General features: G+C 40.9%; 1 protein-coding gene across 10 annotated transcripts in view; it reads left to right on the top strand.

Annotated features, from left to right (window-relative positions):
• FBRSL1 (fibrosin like 1) overlaps nt 1-18,975 on the top strand; it is a 679,286-nt gene that overhangs the window by 1,696 nt on the left and 658,615 nt on the right. The window lies entirely within an intron of this gene.

Genomic DNA, 18,975 nt, shown 5'->3' with positions numbered 1-18,975 from the left:
ACTTAAGTCCTGAGTAATAGGAGTGATAACCATGCCTTCATTCACTTTCTTCAGTATTCTGTATTGAAACAAAAATGTGGGTAATGGATTTTGGTGTTTTGTACATTGGATTTCCTGTCATTCTGGTCTCTTGTCACTGGGATTACAATAAACTTTAAAATGTTGTGGCAGTTTTGACACTTCTTATTAATCTGTGTAGTGTTCATAATGTTTACAGCCAGACATCAAGGCTTTATTTTGTCAGAAGGTTTCACAAACGGGCTACCTGATTTCTAGTCCAGGCGTCTTGATGTGGGCCTTTTGTCCTGCGGTTTCAGTGGCCCTGTGGCTACCAAGATTTGCTCAATCACCATTTTTTAGTAGTGTGTTTGTAAAGTCTCTTGTAATAGGTAATAATACCCAGCAATCCCTTTACACTTCAGGTCAAGTGCCACCTCCCTTGCTCTTGTATTTCCCCTCTGTTTCGCTGGCCACCTCATTATTAGAAGAAATACATGGTACTTTTATTGCAATAAATGATATGGGATAAGAGATGATCAACTGCTCCGCAGCAGTATTGGGAGGTTTCTAATGCATGGCACCCTGTTTGTTGCTTGTGGGACTGGGTTGGCAAAAACATGGTTCAAAGAACCTGACTTTCCATGGAAATAAAAAAAAAAATGGCTCGGTTTCCAGTGAATAACATTGGATGTCTAAATATTGGAGTGGAAAAATGATTTATGATTAGACTTAAGGGTGATGTTTTGCGGCCTACAGCAGAATCTGTTGCGGCATATTACCTTCATATTTCAACTAAATAGTATGTCTATGCACAGATGATAATGAGCAAACTATCTAGTTTTGTGTTGCTTTAAAACGGGTCACATAGACCTATCTGTGTGGGGGTTTTTTCTGGGCATGCTCATAAGCCAAGCACACAGCAGATAGGTCCAGTTAAACCATTGAGTTTCTCAGAGCTGTTAGTGAAGAAAGGAAAATTCATCTCTGAGAAATTTTAGATTTTCTACTGTGATGAGCATATTATTAGGAAATATAATTCAAATGATGGTGCAGACCCTCCAGGGCTGAAGAAGAAAATCCCATGTGGTATATGGCTAGCAACCAAACAATAACTGGCCCAGTTGGTATTGTGCGCAAAGAAAGAGGGTGACATTAAAAAAAAAAAAAATCCTACCCCTTTGTTGGGGTGGGATTCTATGAAGATGCTTTATACAACTGCCCCTCCTGAATACAGAGCAAAATACTTGAGAAGCACATAAAAAGAAATTGATTTTTGCAGTCTTTATCAACATGCAAGAGAGTACATGCACTTCAACATCTTAGATTTTAATTGGCTCGTCAGAATAAATAGAGTAAGCAGAATTTGCTTGTTCCTTTCATGTATTGAACTGGGAGGCACGTAATACTTGAGGTGCTTTTGAAAGCCCTGGTGATCATGTGTATTTCATAAATTCCAGTAACCAAAAAAAAAAAAAAATTACTGTGCATTGTGAGGATTTTTCTTACAAAAGTGCAGTGCTGCTTTTGACAATGGGTAATGCCTGGCAGATTTGATGTAGCAGCAAGCAAAGGGGATTATCAAGACAAAACTGCTTTAAAGTAACATATGCCCACATAAATAACTGAATCTGCAAGGTAATTTGGAACACTGTGAAGCAATACTCTGTAATGTACTTGACTGCAACAGGTGGTTTTATACTGGCTTTGAGAACCTGCATCTTTTATGTTGCAAGTACTCTTAAAAAAATCTCTAATGACAGCTTAAAAATTGCATCAAGTCTGAGGACAAATAATAGAACAAAAAAGCTAGATTTAATCAACCGCTCCTTGACTTTATTAGTAGGCAGCAGAATTTGAGGATGCTTTTGCTGTGTGTTGCCACCTTAACCATTTTCTTTAATTTTTAAGCCTAAAAAGGCATTTGTTTGTGTGTGTGGCAGCTCTTCATTATGACCCTTTCTCATGTTGCTGTTTGGCATTGTTTTTCATTTGGTTTTACATTGACCTGTGATTAGGTTAAGATAGCTAGGTAAACTGTGGGCTTCCCCATGGAAATTAAATTGATGTATGGCTAGAGAGAGAAACAAATTTCTCTGCTTTCAAGTTCTGTTTATCCCAAATATTGTGAAATCCCCTTCCCCACTTCAAAAAACTCTCTCTACCAATGTTCCTGTAAATAAATGGTTCTATATATACTCTTCCTGTATGTTGAAGTGGTGATAGCAGCAGCCTGAGCGGTGTTGGGGGTTAATGTTGCTGGTGAGGAGATACATTATGATTTTTTTTTAACTTTCTGGCTCAATGGGTAAGAAGTGGCACTGTAGGTTTTCACTAAGCCAATAGAGCATGGTCCAACTGTGTGTCTTAGTATCTGAGATCTGGTGTCTCAACTTTGCATATATTTGTTTGTGATTTCATCTAAACGGCTCTCCCATCCCAGGCTGTTTGGGATCTTAATAGAGAAAGTTCTAAAATAAGTTCTGTCTCTCAAAGAAGAACCAAACAAAAAACAGTAACAAACCAACAATTTTTTTTATGGGTACAAGAAACTGAAACTGCCCTACCTCCTCTCCTACCTCTTCCCGCCCCCCGGCAGCCTCCAAAATCTACTGTATCAATCCCTGGTCAAACAGCTGAAAATGTTTAGTATGTAGCCCCTTCCAGTCCCACTTTCATACAGAGTCAAAAAGAAAGAGTAGAAAGACCTCAACTAACAGTTACAGGCAGGTGAAGGAAAAATATTTTCTTTTGAGATGCTCAGTGCAATGGACAACCACGGGAAGACTTTTAGTTTGTGGACTGCATGCAAGAAGGTACTTGTACTGTGGGTGACAAGACTGAGTGCACGGTCAAAAAAGTGAGCGCTATGAACAGAAGAGTGAGAGAGCAGGTCCCAGAGCAGGCTGAGGAAAATCCATGGTTGGGGTGGGGAGAGACTGAAAACCAGGGGAACTTTGAACTGTATTCTGAAATGAATGGTACATACAAGAGTGTATCTATGCACTACCTTCAGATGAAGTTGCTAATTGTTCTTGAAGGTGATTGGTGAATCAGAGTGAAAAATATTAGATGAATGACTCTATATTTAAGGACTCTTTCTGATCATAGCTGTTCATTTCAAGTATAAAAACTGTGTTAAAAGGGGAACTTCATCAGAATGCTAATGAAAGATCTTTGAAATCAGTTGTTCACTCAAAGCTGTTGTAGATGTTATTACCCTGTGAGAATTTTGGCTTTTTATCAGTTTTACAGATTTAGCGAAGTTGGGAAGGTCTAAGTTTTTATTACTAGTATTATTTTTATTGTATGTTTTGCTTGTTTGTAGTATTGAAGCTTCTGGAGGATCTAAATGCATTTTGTGCTGTGTCATATGCAACAAAAAAGGCAGACCTTACTTAAGTTTTCGCTGAGATTACTCACATGGGTAGTCGATGACGCTGCCTGTATGCACAAGCAGTGTCAGCCATAAAGGCGCACACAGTCCATGCCCTGAAGCAGTTAACGTTATGACAGTTTCCCCATCTTGTTCCTTTCTAGAGTGATTTAGCAGAGGCGTAAGCTGTTGGTTGCATTTTGGTGTAGCGAAACCTGGAAAGCGTAGTGGTGATACTAAACTTCTGGACTGAATCCATAAGTTCTTCAGTTATTATCTAGATACGACTGTTCTCACATGTATATTGTATGCTGTGCTGTTACTGTTGCTCTGATCTTTTGCTGATTAAAAAAAGCCAGTGCGTTTAACTGCAACTTCCTGTTTCAAAGGTTTTGTGGTAGTTCCACTGACCTGAACTATGTAACTTCTAATTTATGATCATCTCCTTTTTATGTTTTGTAAGCTTCATGTTATCATGTTTTTTCCCCCCCCATAAATAAGCACTTGTCTTTAAAGCAGTGATTTCCACCACTTAGTGTACTTTCCCTTGTACTTAATTGTCTTGTGACAGTTTGTAAAGTCGGTATTTTTAAGGTGGTAGTCTTAAAAAATCTTCAGTGGTTTCAAAGTTGTCATTTCAAGTGTTTATTTTATTTCCCCAATAGCATGTTGGATTTGTTCTCATAATAGCTGACTGTTATTTGCAAATAGAAACTGACCCCTCCCCTCAAAAATCCAAACCTTCTGTAATTATTAATTTATCTGTCAGTTTTTTAAAAAAGAAGTGGTATAGTTCATCTGTGTAATTAGTGTGGAGCTTCTAAATGACTTCAAGAGAATCCATTGTTTACACATTCTGAGGACCAACGTATGTAGTTTGACTTGGTTTTCCACTTGCTAAAGGGTATTTGGGTAAAACTGAATGGCCTTCGAGATATAGGAAATTTTACGGAATGATCCAGTGGTTCTTTCTAGTCTTAATGTCCAGTTTGTCCATTCAAATGTCAAATGTTGCCCATGGGTTTTGGACACCAATTTTATTATAAAGTAGTTGTGACCTGAAAGAGAAGTCTGATTAGTGGTGTGGAAATCGGCACACATGTTTGGCTTCTGAAATTTCATAATTCATTTCTGTTCTGACAGCAGTATTTTTGGCTCTGCTCTATTGAAAGTTATATAAGCAAAGGGATTCAAAGTAGACTGCAGTTCCCATTCAGATTCTGGGAACAAACTCCTTTCATTTAGGCTTAGCAGAAAATAGTATAGTTAATTCCATTTCTGTAATGAATCCTTCTGTTCAATTCCTATCAATTCTGGAAAACTAAAAAATGCTGAAGGTCCTAATCCAAAAGAACCCCAGTCTTCCATAAGAGTCCACAATTGAAAGCTACTTTACAACAAGCTAAGGTAGAAGTCAATGGGATTATTGGGAGCTGGTTGAAGGAATGGGATGAAATGCAGGATTTCAGTGCCTCATTAATCCAGTTTGTGGTGAAATGATTAATATTTAACATAAAATCTGACCCTTTTGATCTGTGCAAGTCCATTGTACCTTTTACTGTAAAATATACTTTGGTGATTTGTGAACGTGGTATAATGTGTTTGTGCTCCTTGATACTTAGTGATGTGGACAAGGAAGGCCAAAGGGGTTCTCTCCTGAATATTTTTCTTAACTTGGAAATTGTCTACCCTGGAAAAACTATATAGTAACTTCAGAGCTAATAAAATTATAAATGATTCAAGAGATTGAAACTGAAGCAACAGAGGGAAACAGATTGTTAACAGTTTTGGGATTTTTTTGTCAACACTCATTGAACCACTAACACGTTGTTTGGAGAAGGACTTTCTCAAGATTCACAATGGTGTTCCTTCCCCCAACAGAAACATTAAAAACAAAAAAAGGCAGTAAATGCTTTCTAAAATAAAGCATGTCAATATATTTTATATGTAGTAAAGCAGTTAAAATACCCTAAATCCATTTTAAAACACTTGATAGGTTGCCTTTAAGATGGTTGTCCAAGAAAAGTTCAGTTGACACATTCACAGATTCAGATTCTTTCCCTTACAATTTGAAAACAGAAATCTACGCGACTCATTGTAAGAAACATTCTTTATAATCATGTCCTACATGAGAGAGTAGCGATGCATCTTATCTGCTTTATGCTTTGTCTTTTGGAGTCCATTTAGTAGCAGGCCTCCTTCATCCCCCCAGAACCTAGGTCTAAAGGTTTGGAAAGATTCAAGCCATATGTACAACTGTCTGCACTCTGAGAAATCTCAGGAAGAGAGGGAAATTAGATTCCACACACAACCTAATTATATGGCAGGTAGCAATGAGTAAGGATCAAGTTTTGTTGTCAGTATTGGGAATCTATACCTCATCAGTAAGACCTGCCCACATAGCGTATACACAGTGAAATCAATGGACATATTGTTACATGCGAGTTAGTCATGCAGGAGAAGTGATTGTGTACTGTAATGAAGTCTGACTGCACCATGAAAGTACTGCTACATATCTGGGTCATGTCACTTCTACAGTATTATGTAGGTGAGTGCTACTTAACATATTTGTACTTGCATCAGGGAATGGAGAGAGCTTGGTGACCTGAGCATCGAGTTGTAAAATCCCTGTACTCTTGTGAAACCACAGGTGCAAATCCCAGCTGAGTCAACTGATACCTACATCCTTGTAAAACAAACCAGTTGAGTTTTGTGCAGTTTACTGTGAGATCCTCAGTTTTGGAGCAAATTTGACCTGATGGTTTCTTTTACAAACCTTTGACCCAGGCAAAAATTTTCAAAGCACTGAAAGAAAAAATCCAGTAAGTAGGGTTTTCCAACAAATATCCCCCTCTGGAGTTGACAACCAAATGCTTCAGCATTATAACCAGAGTAATAGAACATAAAATTGAAATTGACTGGAGCTGGCTCTGAACAAAAATGGAATTGACCAGCCTGCTTTCATCATCCAAAGAGAGACGGATCAAAAAAAGTTAAAATAGCAGTAGTGAAAAGAAAATTACATGTTATTTCATATTTAACAATCAAATGTATTGTGTGTATAACAGCTCGGATGTTTTATAAAAAACACGTCAGTAAACCTACATCAAGCTCTTATTTTTACAGCACTGCATTTGATTTCTAATAAAGTAGACTGTAAAAACTTTTGTTCCTCCTGGTATGCTAGTGAAAGACACTTTTTTAGTTTTTACCATTTTATCGTGACCATCACAAAGATATGAGAGATTTTGAATCCTACAAGCATCTGTTTGGGAGTATAGCAGTGCAAAGTTGTGAGGACCTTAAGAAAGGTATTAGCTTCTTGGCATGTCCAGTCTGGTGTGTGCCAAATTGAATTCTTGCTTGCTGTATGAAAGGGTTGATCTTAGCACAGTTTCTTTCCCTGGGACTGTATCCTCTTAAAACTTGATACAGTGGAAATGATTAAATCTCCTAGTGTAGGGACAGCTGTAGTGATATAGAGATGCTTCTGTGGGTACCACCTGTGCTTGTGAAGTTAAAGAAAGAGCTGTGCCTTTGTCCGTGACTAAAATTTCTCCTTCCCGCACTCTTGTGGGATATGGCAGGCTGTCTACCATCAGCTGTAGTTGGCTGCTACTGTCCACACTAGGAGTAGCTAGACTTGGTTACTGTGCCAGTATCATTTGAAATTTTGTGAATTTCAGGTGTAGAAAGTACAGTAGCAAGTTGGCTATACCTTCAGTTTTGGCAGCAGTCGGTCTGTCACAGTGGCATGGTGCAGGGGGAACCTTGGGCAGGTGTCTTGAAGTGTTGTAGCAAGTACTTGGTGGTGAATAGTGTCAACAGAACTGAAACAGCGGGATGAGCTTTAATTTAAAAAGTAGAGTTGATTTAAAGTTTTTTGAAATACAGTATGGAAGATGTGCATCCTGGTATTCATTGCATGTGAACTTACCAGATATCCTGCTGTAAGTGAGAACAGTTTCTAATTCACCGCACTCTAATACCTCTAGTTTTATCATAGTAAAGGTATAAAGGAGTTTTAGGTAGGTGAAGTAGCTCCTGCTGTATAACTGTTTTGGCTCTGCTGCGTTCCAGAACAGAGGCTTGTGACTGTTTTGGCAGTGATGCTGCCACGGAGTGAGGTGCTTGTACTATCATGTAGTTGGGCACTGTCTTATTGGTTCTATCCCATCTCTTTAAAAAGTGGTTTCTTTTCCAAAACAAACTAGCTGTTAATAATGCTATTGAAATGGTGAAAGGAGAGTCAGTCTGCACATTATTAATCCAAAGCACTTTTAAAAAAAAAATCAATTGATATTAAAATGAGACGCTGTCTTGGAAGGTGTAGTCTTCAGGGAGAAAATGGAGCCTGAAACTTATCACTAGGGCATGTGCTAGCCATCTCGGGGCTCCTGTTCTAAGCAGGGATAGCTGAGTCACTGGTTTAAAAACAAACAAACAAAAAGCATATGCTACAACTTCTGGTCATTGTGCCATCAGTAATGATATCCAAGTCAAAGGCCTGCTGAGCCTAGTGACCTATAGGGCTACTGCAGTTATATGCACTACATAAATATGCCCGTCTCTGTAGCTGACATCACACAGAGTGGTGCAGTTAGCTTCACATCTGGCTGCCTGGACCCTCCCTCTGCTTGAATGACCAGATAGCCCTATTTACAGGCCACTGCAGCCTTTGCCTGTCCTCTCTGGAGCCATACCAAGATGCCCTAACCCATGGGTGTCAAGCTTACTTTATGGCCTGACTGTGGGGCTGGATCTGGACTGTGGGGATTCTTGCAGGCTGGATCCATGGGACAGGTGGTGGCAGTGGGCAGAACAGAGGCCAGTAGCTTGGTAGGCTGGATGGAGGACCTCTGCTTGCAGAATCCAGCCCATGGGCCATGTATTCAGCACCCCTGACCTAACCTCTCTGCCACTACTCTGCCAGTGGTGCTATATTAGTGATGCTGAATTAGAGAGCTAATCAGTGGAAGGAAGGCTAGGTCCCACCAGAGCTTGCTAAGGAGCTGGGGAGGGACAACAGGGAAGTTGTTCCAAAATTTGCTTAGAATGGAGAGAGGAGCTCTGAAGGGCTGTACTTGGAGCAGGGACTGTAGGCCACAAGAAGTATATGGTCAAGGAGCCTACAGCAAAGGCAGAAAAGCTCCTGGGGAGCCCATACAAGGAAGGAAAATAGTGGTGGAAAAAATGTCAGATCTTTTGAGTGGGAAAGGAAAGGAGTACACAAAGGACTAGCATTTATCTTGGGGTGGGGGAAGTAGTGGGGGAACAGCAGAATCTAATAGCAAGTTACTTGCGGGGGGTGGGGTTCATTAATTATCTTGAATTGACTGCCCAAAAAACAAAACAAATCTTCCACAATACCTATTGAAAGGTCCAGCATGATTCAGGGCAGCCAGAGCCTGTTCTGCTTTATAGCTTTAAGCCAGAAAGAGACTAACTTGAACAAAAGTTGCATCTGCAAGGTCAGTGGTTGGCATGCATAAGGGGATTGAGGGGATCAAAATGATTTCTAGAGCCTACTAGCTGCAAAACATGGGCTTATGGTCCCATTCCTGTCTATCTCTTTGTGTTGAAAGCAAAGCTTTTTTTAATCTTTTACTAGCTATGTACAGTTGCAGGAGCCATACCTCACATAAGATGTAGCAATTTGAAGTCAAGCATTTTATTTTAGGGGATGGTAGGCCGCCGTCACCAGGCCCATAGGGCTGTGCTTCATCTTATTCTTTTATGTCCTGAGCATGGTTTACAAAAGGGTTGGGGGGGGGGGCGCACGTTCTCTCCCAACTCTGATTCAGATGTGCACAGAAAATCTCTTTGGTGTGTTTGTGCCTGTAGTCCGCTGAGCACGAAATTTACAGTGTTATGAGTACCATAGCACTATCCTTGCTTCTAACAGATATTCTGCATAGATTACAAACAAGACTACTATCCATGTCTTGCTTTTTTTTCCTTTTCAGTAGGAGGCCAGATTTTTCCAAGCCCATCCACTGTCTACTAGCTTCTGTTTGATAAGGAAATATACATAGCTTGAGGGTGGTGGCCAGTACAAATGCTGAACTAAAAGGATTCTTTTGATGCTACCTGGCTGTTCAACAGATGGAAGGAATAGTTTTGACATGCACAAGGACTTGAGTTTCATCAGTCTATGGTTGGTAAAACTGTGGAGTAAGCAGAAATGGTTTTACTAGTCACTGTGTACAAACCTAAAATATCCAAGTGTATTTGGGAAGGTCTTGGAGTGGGTGTGCTATTCTATTCTTTGAATGCCACTAAGATTCTGCTAATAAATGTGACTCTATCTTTGCTTTGGGATAATGCATATGGTTTGTTTTTTACATGAACCTTTTTCATGGCAGGCAGTTTTGTTGTAAAATTGAGCCAGAGTATGTGCATGCACACGGGGGAGAGTGACTAAAGATAGTACGCAGTTAAGAGATGTTTATGGAATTGGTCAAACCTGATACAAAATAATTATGGTGTTTTGACAGTTTGTTAATAACTTGCAGCCATTGGAAGAAATAGAACTGCAACATTTTTTTCAATTTTGATGGAAGCTTGGCATTTCTTTTAGATTGTAAAATTAAATAAAGAATGTGAAAGCCAATAAAATAGTTGGACATGGTGCCTGGGAAAATGATTGGCCACTTAATTACAAAAAATGCTTCATTCCAGCTGAGGTTCACTGAAGTTCATTTTTTTGTGCCATTCATAGTGTTAGTGTAAAGGAGGTGAACACTCCCTTCCAAATTATTCAAAGGGTCTGGAGCTTTTGGGGGTGTCTAAGCTATTACTAGGACCTTAATTTTCTCTGTGAAAGAAGAGGATATAAATCGTCAGGAACATTAGGTATGAAAGAAGAGTCTTGTCACCTGTGATGACTAAATTCCCCTGAAGTGTTGCCAGCATGTACTTTAGAAAACATATAATTAAATGATTATTGAAAGATGCATAAAAGACCTTATGGCAAAAAACTTCAGAATCCACATGCTTAAAGAGGCACAGCTTTCATCACCATCTTTTTCCAGTTACTTTTTGGTGTCTAAAGCCCCAAACTTGCTTTTATTAGCCCTTCTTTGTGAAACTGGGGAGGGCGAGAAGGGAAGGAATGCTTGTGTTATAGGTGGCCATGTCATAGTATTGTCTTTAAGTCTTATTTTGGATTTAAAATGGAATGTTTTTAAAATGGTAGGAATTTCTTTTCACTCTCAAGCTGAGAACATTTTTCTAAAGCTATGAAGTGGGTTTCCTGCTAATATAAAATACTAGTTCATTGTAACTTTGCTCTGCAGCAAAAGTGGTTGTGGTCTAGTGGTTAGCATAGGGGACCGGAAACATTGATAACGGGGTTCTTTTTCTGTCTCTACCACAAACTTCCTGTCTCAGCATTGGGAAAACATTTAATCTCTCTCTTCTCTGGGCTTTCATAAATTGTGTAAAATTCTTTGAGATCCTTGGATGGAAGGACAGTTGTTCCTGTTTTGTATTTAAGAACCGTGTCCATATTTCCTAATATACAACCCAGGGAAAGTGGATTTGCACTTGTCTAGGATAGGGATGATGGTGTCTCATCTGTGGACAGCCCATAGCCTACTGGGTTGCTTCTGCTGCTACAAACAATAAATGCCTGTTTCTCATTTAGTGAGGAGGGTGCTACATCATAGTGTGTGTGTGTCTATTGTTCTTGACCTCTCATTCATCATCCGGTAGTTCGAACTTTCATCTTACTGTTGTTTTGCAGTCTGAGTTCATATGTACCTGGGAGGGAGGTGGAGGGAAAATGACTGCAGCCAAAAATGTAATTTTTCTGTGTCAATCAGAAGTAAAATCTTGAACTCTTGCCAGAAGCTTTCTTCCCTTCACATCTGTATGCCCCTCATGCGGGATGTAGAAAGCTCTTGAAGTTAGTCTCTACTGCTATGATAAATAGGATACAACCCCAGAATTTTACCATGTCTACTAAACAATCACTCTGTCTTGGTCACCTAAACCAAGATACCTCTCCTTGGAGCCAAGGATGCAGACAGCTCATTAGGCCCAGTTGGGGTTCCTACATTTGCATTGATCACCTCTTGTTGTCTGTAGTACATTTGATTTGTAATTTGTTTCTTAGCATTGCTGCATTTGTTAGGAAGGTTTTTTGATGGAAAGTGCACTTGATCTCAGGGGGAACCCACTGCATGAAAGGCCATCCTACCAGCAGCAACCTTCTGCCCCTTTCAAACATCCTGAGGTACAGTAACTTTACTCAATCTATACATAGTTAGTGAGCATTACAAGAAAAAGAGAAATCCCAAGCTTCTTCCAAGAAAAAAAGCATATAATTTATTCTGACATTCAGGTTCAAAGCTAAATAGCAGCAAGTAGTGATTTAATATTACTAATGTGATTTTAGCTGAAAGTAACAATGGCTTTCCAGACAGATGGATTTCATAATATACTTGCTATCAGCTCATCCATCACACTCTGCAGATGTCTGTAGATTCATTGTAATGCACACATGGTAATGTTGATTTACATCAAACAAACTGGCAAACTTATTCAAGTCCTATTAATATTTTTCCCCAAAGCCTCGTGGAACGCTGGTGGATGGGACGGGGTTGGGTGTAGGGAAAGGGACAAGAGCATGTGTTTGGTAGGCCAGTTCCTAAAGTAGGAAGTGTAGCTGCCCTTTGTAGGTTGCCTTCCTCTTACTGGAGATTTGTTTTCTAGATTCCCTCTCTTCTGTGAGTCAGTCATCCTTCAGATATAATGATTTGAGACTTTGTTGGTGCAATAACGTGTTTACATGGGAAATGTGCGAATCGATACTAGTATGATTGATGGTAATAAAGTATTATCTCTCTGGGTTTCTTGTAAGGGAAGACAATCTATATTGTGGTCATTAGGCAGGTTTTTCCAAAGGTTTGTGTCTTAACATTAAGTCTGGCTCACTTTACAGCTGGCTTGTATGTGCTTTGGCAGGTGAACTCCACAAACAGAGCTTAGGCACCAGCATAAAGAGCAGGAAATGTGTTGGTTTCTACTGCAAACCAACAAACAAGACATTAGGTTATACAAAAATACAAAACATTAGGTTTTTTTTAGTAGGAATTAAAGGATTATTTCTGAACTGTATTTTTAAGTAAATCATAAATTAACTCATTCCAGTCTTGATGCTTTAGGCTCCATTTGCTTCAAGTTCTTTCAGTGCTGGGAGTTCAGTTCACATTTGGAAGGTTACCATTTGAATCGGCTTTATCCACCTTGAAACAGGGACTCAATGTCTTTGTGCTTAGGCAGGTCTTGTTCTGTAGGGCGTGTTTCTTAGGAGGCAGTTTGGGGCATGCCATGCCTGGTTACAAACTGCTTGTTCTTTTAGTGGTGGTATGAGATAAGCAGCAATTAGGCTTCTGCTAATCCCAAATGAGGAAGTTGGGGTGGGTGACAAAAGTTTTTGTGGTCAGAAATGGTTTGTACTTTTGCACTAGATAAGTAGGCCAGGTTTTAGGTCAAGTGACCTGTCTTCAGAACCAAATAGCAGGGGCTCAGTGGACACAAAGCAGAGAGCAAGAAAGCATGGGAAATTCCCCTTCCCTTTCCAGAAACTGTTTAAACCAGGGGTAGGCAACATTTTTTGGCCAGAGTGCTGAAAAAACCACGGTCTACTTTGTAAGGTGCCGTAGTGCTGGCACACCACAAAAACAAAACTGGGGCAGAGGGGGTACATGGCAGGATGCACTGCATATTTAATACTAGTGATAATCATTAATGTTGCTTTTTTTTTATTTTAATTTTTTTTACAGTTAATAGCTGGTGTCAGGTGGGGAGTGGGGGCTTTCCCAGGGCTCCACTACTTAGCCCACAGCAGGGGCCCAGCAGCACTGGAGGTGGGGCCCAGCCAGCCTGTGCAGCTCCGCAGAGATGGGGCACAGCCACCCTGCCCACGAAGGGATGCTGGCTGGCTGGGGCAGGACGCTGGGCTCAGGAGGCTCCTGCTTGGTCTGTGTGTGTGCCAGGCACATTGGGAGTGGGACCTGCAGCCACAGGCTGTTCCCTGAGCTCTGGGAACAGCTGCCGCAGCCAGTGCTCTGGGCCGAACCAGCCGAGAGCCTGCAGCATGGTGGCTTTTTGCAGTGCCTGCCCCAGCCCTGGCCCCCTAAGGGGAGCTGCGGGTGGGCAAGGCTGGGACCCAGGCAGGCTGAGGCAGCCATGGTGGCTGTTTCCAGGCTCCAGGGGGCTCCTGTGGCCAGGCCCCTACACCGGGAATAGTTCTGCCCTGCGTGCACTGTGCCCAGCATGCAGGGAGGCCGATCCCAGAGAGGGAAACCCCCCGAGCTGGGGGTCTTGCCCCAGCCAGGCAACATTTCCATGTGTGCAGGGTGGCTGCAGCCCATCCCTGAGGAGCTGTGTGGGCCAGGCCAGGCCCCACCACAGGTGCCGCTGGGTACCCCCACCTGCCTGCCCACCACAGCTTGAGCCTGCAGAGCCCCAGGGCAACCCCTGCTTCCTGCCCAGCCCCCACCTTCCTAAGGGCCCAACTGGGCCCAGCTTGCTGGCAGTGCTTCCCCCCCATGTCTCCCAGACCCTGTCCCAACTGCCCAGCCCCAGCACTCAGCACCTCAGTGCTGCCCCGGGTGGGACAGGGCATCATCCGTTTGCCTGGGCAGCTCCCTCCAGGGGCCAGCCAGGCTGGAGGGCGCAACCTGGGAGCAAGGGACGGGGCAGTAGATCACAGAAAGCCTTCCTGCCTGCTTTCTTCTGGCTCTGCCTGGGGGCCTGCCATGGCACTGGGACTTGACGTTGCACAGGAGAGCCTGGAGCAGCAACTTAAAAAAAAAAAGGGCCAAAAAACAAAAACCCAATTTCTTTGCACTCCTCCTGGCATGCTGTGAAAAATGTCTCCACGTGCCACTAATGGCACATGTGCCGGGGTTAGCTGACCCCTGATTTAAACGCTCCCTGCTAGGGTAGGTGCTACTGTAATGTAAGTAATTCTGAAGGGGGATTTACTATTGTGTCTCTGGAATGTGCGAGATAACACTATAAACAGGCACTTATTTGCAGTTTTCCAGGGGAGGATGATCTTCACTCCCTTTTATAAAGGATTTATTCTCTCTACTGATAGTCAGTATTTCCTGGTCAAAACAGATCAGTCAAGTCACTTTACAGCTGCCAAAATACACTCTGAAGACAACCCTGAGCCAATACCCTCATATCATCAGCACTGAGATTTAAAATGGGAAAGGTTGCAGCTTTTTTACAATTAACAGATCTTTAAAACATTCTTGGGCCTGTAGTTATCAGAGAGGAAGGGCAAATAGTAAGACAGTCCTTGGGAATTTTGAGTTGATGATGTAGGCCATTGGTTTTACCATTTGAAGCTAAAGTTCTGCATGATCTTAGTAGTTTCACTGATTTAAACTGTAGCCAACTAATGATGAGCAGAACTCTTAATGATAAAGGGGACTGGTAATTATGACTCTCCTGTAATACTGTACGGGAAGGGTTCCCAAACTGGCATGTGTACCCTTGGGGGTATGCAAGACATCTCTGGGGGGTTATGCAGGAGAAGTGGTGTAATGGCAGATTTTAATTTTCATTATAATAGTAATAATAATAATGACGGGCATTTAAGGGGTTAAAATGTGAAGTATATGGTGGTAGGGGTAAAGTAAATGTAGTATGAGGAATCTGGAAGGGGGTGAGTAATAAGAAAAAGTTTTTGGTAACCTCTATCCTACAGGGCCCTCAGTTGGACCCAGTACTTGATTGTGCCAGATTCTATATAAACATAGGTTTATGGCCCCCATCCTAAAAATGATTACATACGGAGCATTTCTCTGTATGTCCCTTGCTATTTTGTTTTTAAGTCTGAAGTCAAAAAGGACAAGGAATGAATTGCTCAAATTCTTCCTATGACTGCAGTTATCACTTGTGTTTTGTTAACTATAATGTAATTAGCACTCTTCAATTGGATTATTGGGATTATTTAGTACTTCACAGGTATCTCCACAGAGAGCTTCTTTCTTCCTTGCACTTACATACCAATTGGCAGGTTTTACTGCTGTCACTTACTGCAGTCATTTAAAGCTAGTTAGAGGTTTGTAGGCAGAGTCAGCTGGAGATTGAAAGAGAAACAATTTGTTTATAATTACTATTAGGGATAAGCAAACTGTTTTGAATGAAGTAAAACAGGAGGAGTCCAAAAGTATGTCCAAGATGAGAACCAAACTGAATCCAGGTTTCAAGAAGCCTCTCCTACGTGCTCAGATGGGGCTGGAAGCAAAAATAACATGAGGCTTTTGGTGCAGTATCTTGCAGGTGCAGAATGAGAGAGTTCAGGAGTCGGTAGATTTAGTCATTTGAAATCTGTCCTGGCTCTGTCACAGATGATCTGTGCAGGGTTTTGGGTGTATGGTGGGAGAGGTCATTTGGCCTCCTTGTATTTCAGTTCCTTATCTTTAAATGGTGGTGAAACAACCAGCCTTTCAGGGTTGTGTTGTGAAGTGCACTGAGATTTGTTGTAGCATAAAGGTTGCTGGAGAAAGCTGTTTTTGTTTCCATGTTTCTCTCAACTCAGCTAACACTAATCATGCAAAAACAAGGTTTCTTGGCTTATGTCCTTTTATGGACTGACACGCATATTTCCTGGACCATGGCTACAACAGTGTTATGACCCCTGCTCCCCTTTATCATTAAGAGTTCTGCTGATCATTAGTTGGCTACAGTTTAATCAGTGAAACAGCAAGACGGAAGATATTTAGGAGGACAGGCAAGATGCAAATATTTAGGAGAAAAAATAGATCTCTGCCCAAGAAGTAGCAATTTTTTAAAAAAATATTTAAAAATGATGTGTGTTTTGTTGTGTTTTTTTTTTTTCAATAGCTTTTACATGAAAATTCCAACCACATCTTTGCAAACATCTGAAATGAACACAGGAAAGCAATTTCATAATGCTCAATATCTTAGGTCTGAAACATAAAGAAAAGTTGATTTGCTTTGGTGTATCTATTGCAGGATTAGTAGTTTTAGCCTGAGAAAAGAAAACACACATGAGCAATGCGGATAAGAAAGGAGGAGGTAGGTGGAATATGCAAAATTTAAGGGATTATGACCAGTTGAAATATTCTTACAACATAGTTACATGGCTGATTAACTCTTCCTTGTCATGAAGTAATTTTGGGGCAAGGCTGATCTCTTTGCTTTGGCAACTAGCACAATGTTAGGTGTGTGCCACCCAGCCCTGCCATTAGGCAGATTGATGCGTCTTCAGAGAATGACAGTTTGTGGCAGCACAGCTTAAATCAATCAGGTTTTGCAAACAGTAATTTAAATGAAAAAGCATGAAAATTATGTTGCTTTGTATGTGACACACTTTCTTTTGCTTTGGGACAATCAAGCCTTTTTAACAAGTAGACAGACACCTTGCTTGTAATTGGAGTTGCATTTTATAATAAATTTCTGAGCTAACACTTTTGTACAGAAAGAGCTGATGCTTTTTTTGGACCGACAGTTTGACCTAACGTAATAGTTTACCACATGCCTCGGTGATCCCTTGAAACATAAATAGACCACCTGCTTTTTCTTTTTCTTTTTTTTTCCTCCTAATTGTTGCTAATACCTTACAGGAAGGTTTCATCTGCGCTAGAGTGGATTTCTGTTTTGCCTTTCTGTGAAGTTTCATCTTTAATATCAAAAGTAGCAGCAAGGTGAACTGGATTGATTCTCAAAATGATGCTTGTATGTTTACTGACTTTTCAACTTTACAGAAACAATTTGGATATGCACTATTTACTCAGTGTTCAGTGGCTTTCATTACAGGATGACGTGAAAGAGGTGGGAAAGTGTCATCTGGTTAACAGTTCAGTGCTAAATCATTTTGAGGCAGAAACATTCAGACCGGAGTAAAAAAATTATCACAAGGAGAGAAGAGGAATCTGTGTGAAAAGTATGCAGTGTTGAAAATGACAATTAGGATAAGTGGGGAGAAACTTAGGAAGGATCTAAAACTCTTCTTTCCTTCTGCGTATTTGAATATAGGGTTAGCAAGATAACCTGCTGGCTTTTAAAAGTTTATATGCTATCTGTCCACTTCATCCTTCTCACCTCGGCTTCTTTTGTTTTGTCTTTTTTTTGTTTTGCTTCTCTTTTTAATGGAATAGCTCACTCTCTTCATATCACTCAGTCTGTGTACCTGTGTAAGGGGAAATCAGAGCACCTCTTCCTCTTGTAAGGATTTGCAGTTCTCATCCTACTTCCATCCTCTGGATGTGCCCTCCTTTTACTTTGCTCAGCAGCTTAGTATGCAGCTTGGGGAATCTTGTGATTGGCATGTTCCAAATCTTCTAAAGGAGAGATGAAGCTGGTAAGAGGAGGAGCATGCTGTGAAAATGGCTCTGTATGAGACAGACACCGTTTTGCTAAGCTAAACTGCCTGATCTATCATGCTGCTTGGTAATTCCCACATTCCCAGTAATAGAGATGTATAGGGCAAAAAACTGTCAGGAGTGAGCTGATTTTGCAGAGGATAGGTAAAATCTTTTATTCATAGCTGTATATTCAGGTCAACTTCTCACATCAGGGGATCTACTGCAAATGATTATAGTGCCATAATTAATCTTCCAAATCAGAGGTCTCATCTGACACTTCCAAGGATGGGGTGATACGGAGGAGATGATAGGGCAGTGTGTTGGTGGGAGGGTATACAAAGGTCACTTGAAAAAGTAAGATTTCCAAGCAGTTTAGTTGCTCTAAAAAAAGTGGCTTTTGTTGCTTTCTGTCCAGTTTGCACTGATTTTCATTTAAAAGAAGGGAGGAAATAAGATGGATTTCCTTGTTTGGTTGGATGACTTTTTGTCAGTGAGGTTGACAGCTTTTTAACATTTCACTGGCTGGAGGATTAAACTGTATATTGCCCTGGCAGTTTAAATGAGTTCTTCTCCTTTGGTCTTCCATTTTTTCTGTGCCCTGAAGTATAAAGAAGCAGCAAATATTACATCTAACCTTGGATTTGTGGAGGGAAGAGAAGTTCTGACTAGGTGGGTGTCTCTTTCATTGTTGCTGTAGCTTTCTGCAAGGAGTGTTGGAAGTCCCTAAAAAGATCAGTGTGCTGAGAGCCTAGACAGATGATGGAGCTTCAATGGCAGTTCCTGTGCTTCCTCTGTGGTAGAAGACAGTCTGTCCTGAAGAGATTTTTTTCCCCTCAATATTGCTTTGGGGATATAAAAAAATCCCTGAAGCTCTTGAGTTCTTAAACCACTAGTTTGAAATGAGAGATTTTGTCTTGATCTTGGGGCAGGAGGGGTAATGATGGTGAATTACTCTTCTTGAACCCTCCTTTCATTAAAAATGAGAACATTTGCTCAGGATTAAAGTACTGGAAACTTGTAATTACAGGTTCAGGCAGTCATGTCATGATACTTGAAATAATTATCAAGTTTAGGATACAGAAGCTACTTGGAATGGATATAGTATTCTTTTGCAGGCTGTCCAGAATGTGTAATGGTACCCTTAATAGTCAGTTATATGCAGTGGTTACTATGCCTATACTTTTTTGTCTCACATTTCAAGATACTTGAGATGAAAAGCACTACAAAAAGATATGTTGATATTCT

Source organism: Crocodylus siamensis, chromosome 9 (genome assembly GCF_052110815.1).
Source record: "Crocodylus siamensis isolate JL-2025a chromosome 9, ASM5211081v1, whole genome shotgun sequence".
Lineage (NCBI taxonomy): Eukaryota > Metazoa > Chordata > Crocodylia > Crocodylidae > Crocodylus > Crocodylus siamensis.
The sequence above is the reverse complement of the archived record's forward strand: the minus strand, read 5'-3'. Positions and strand labels throughout refer to the sequence as shown.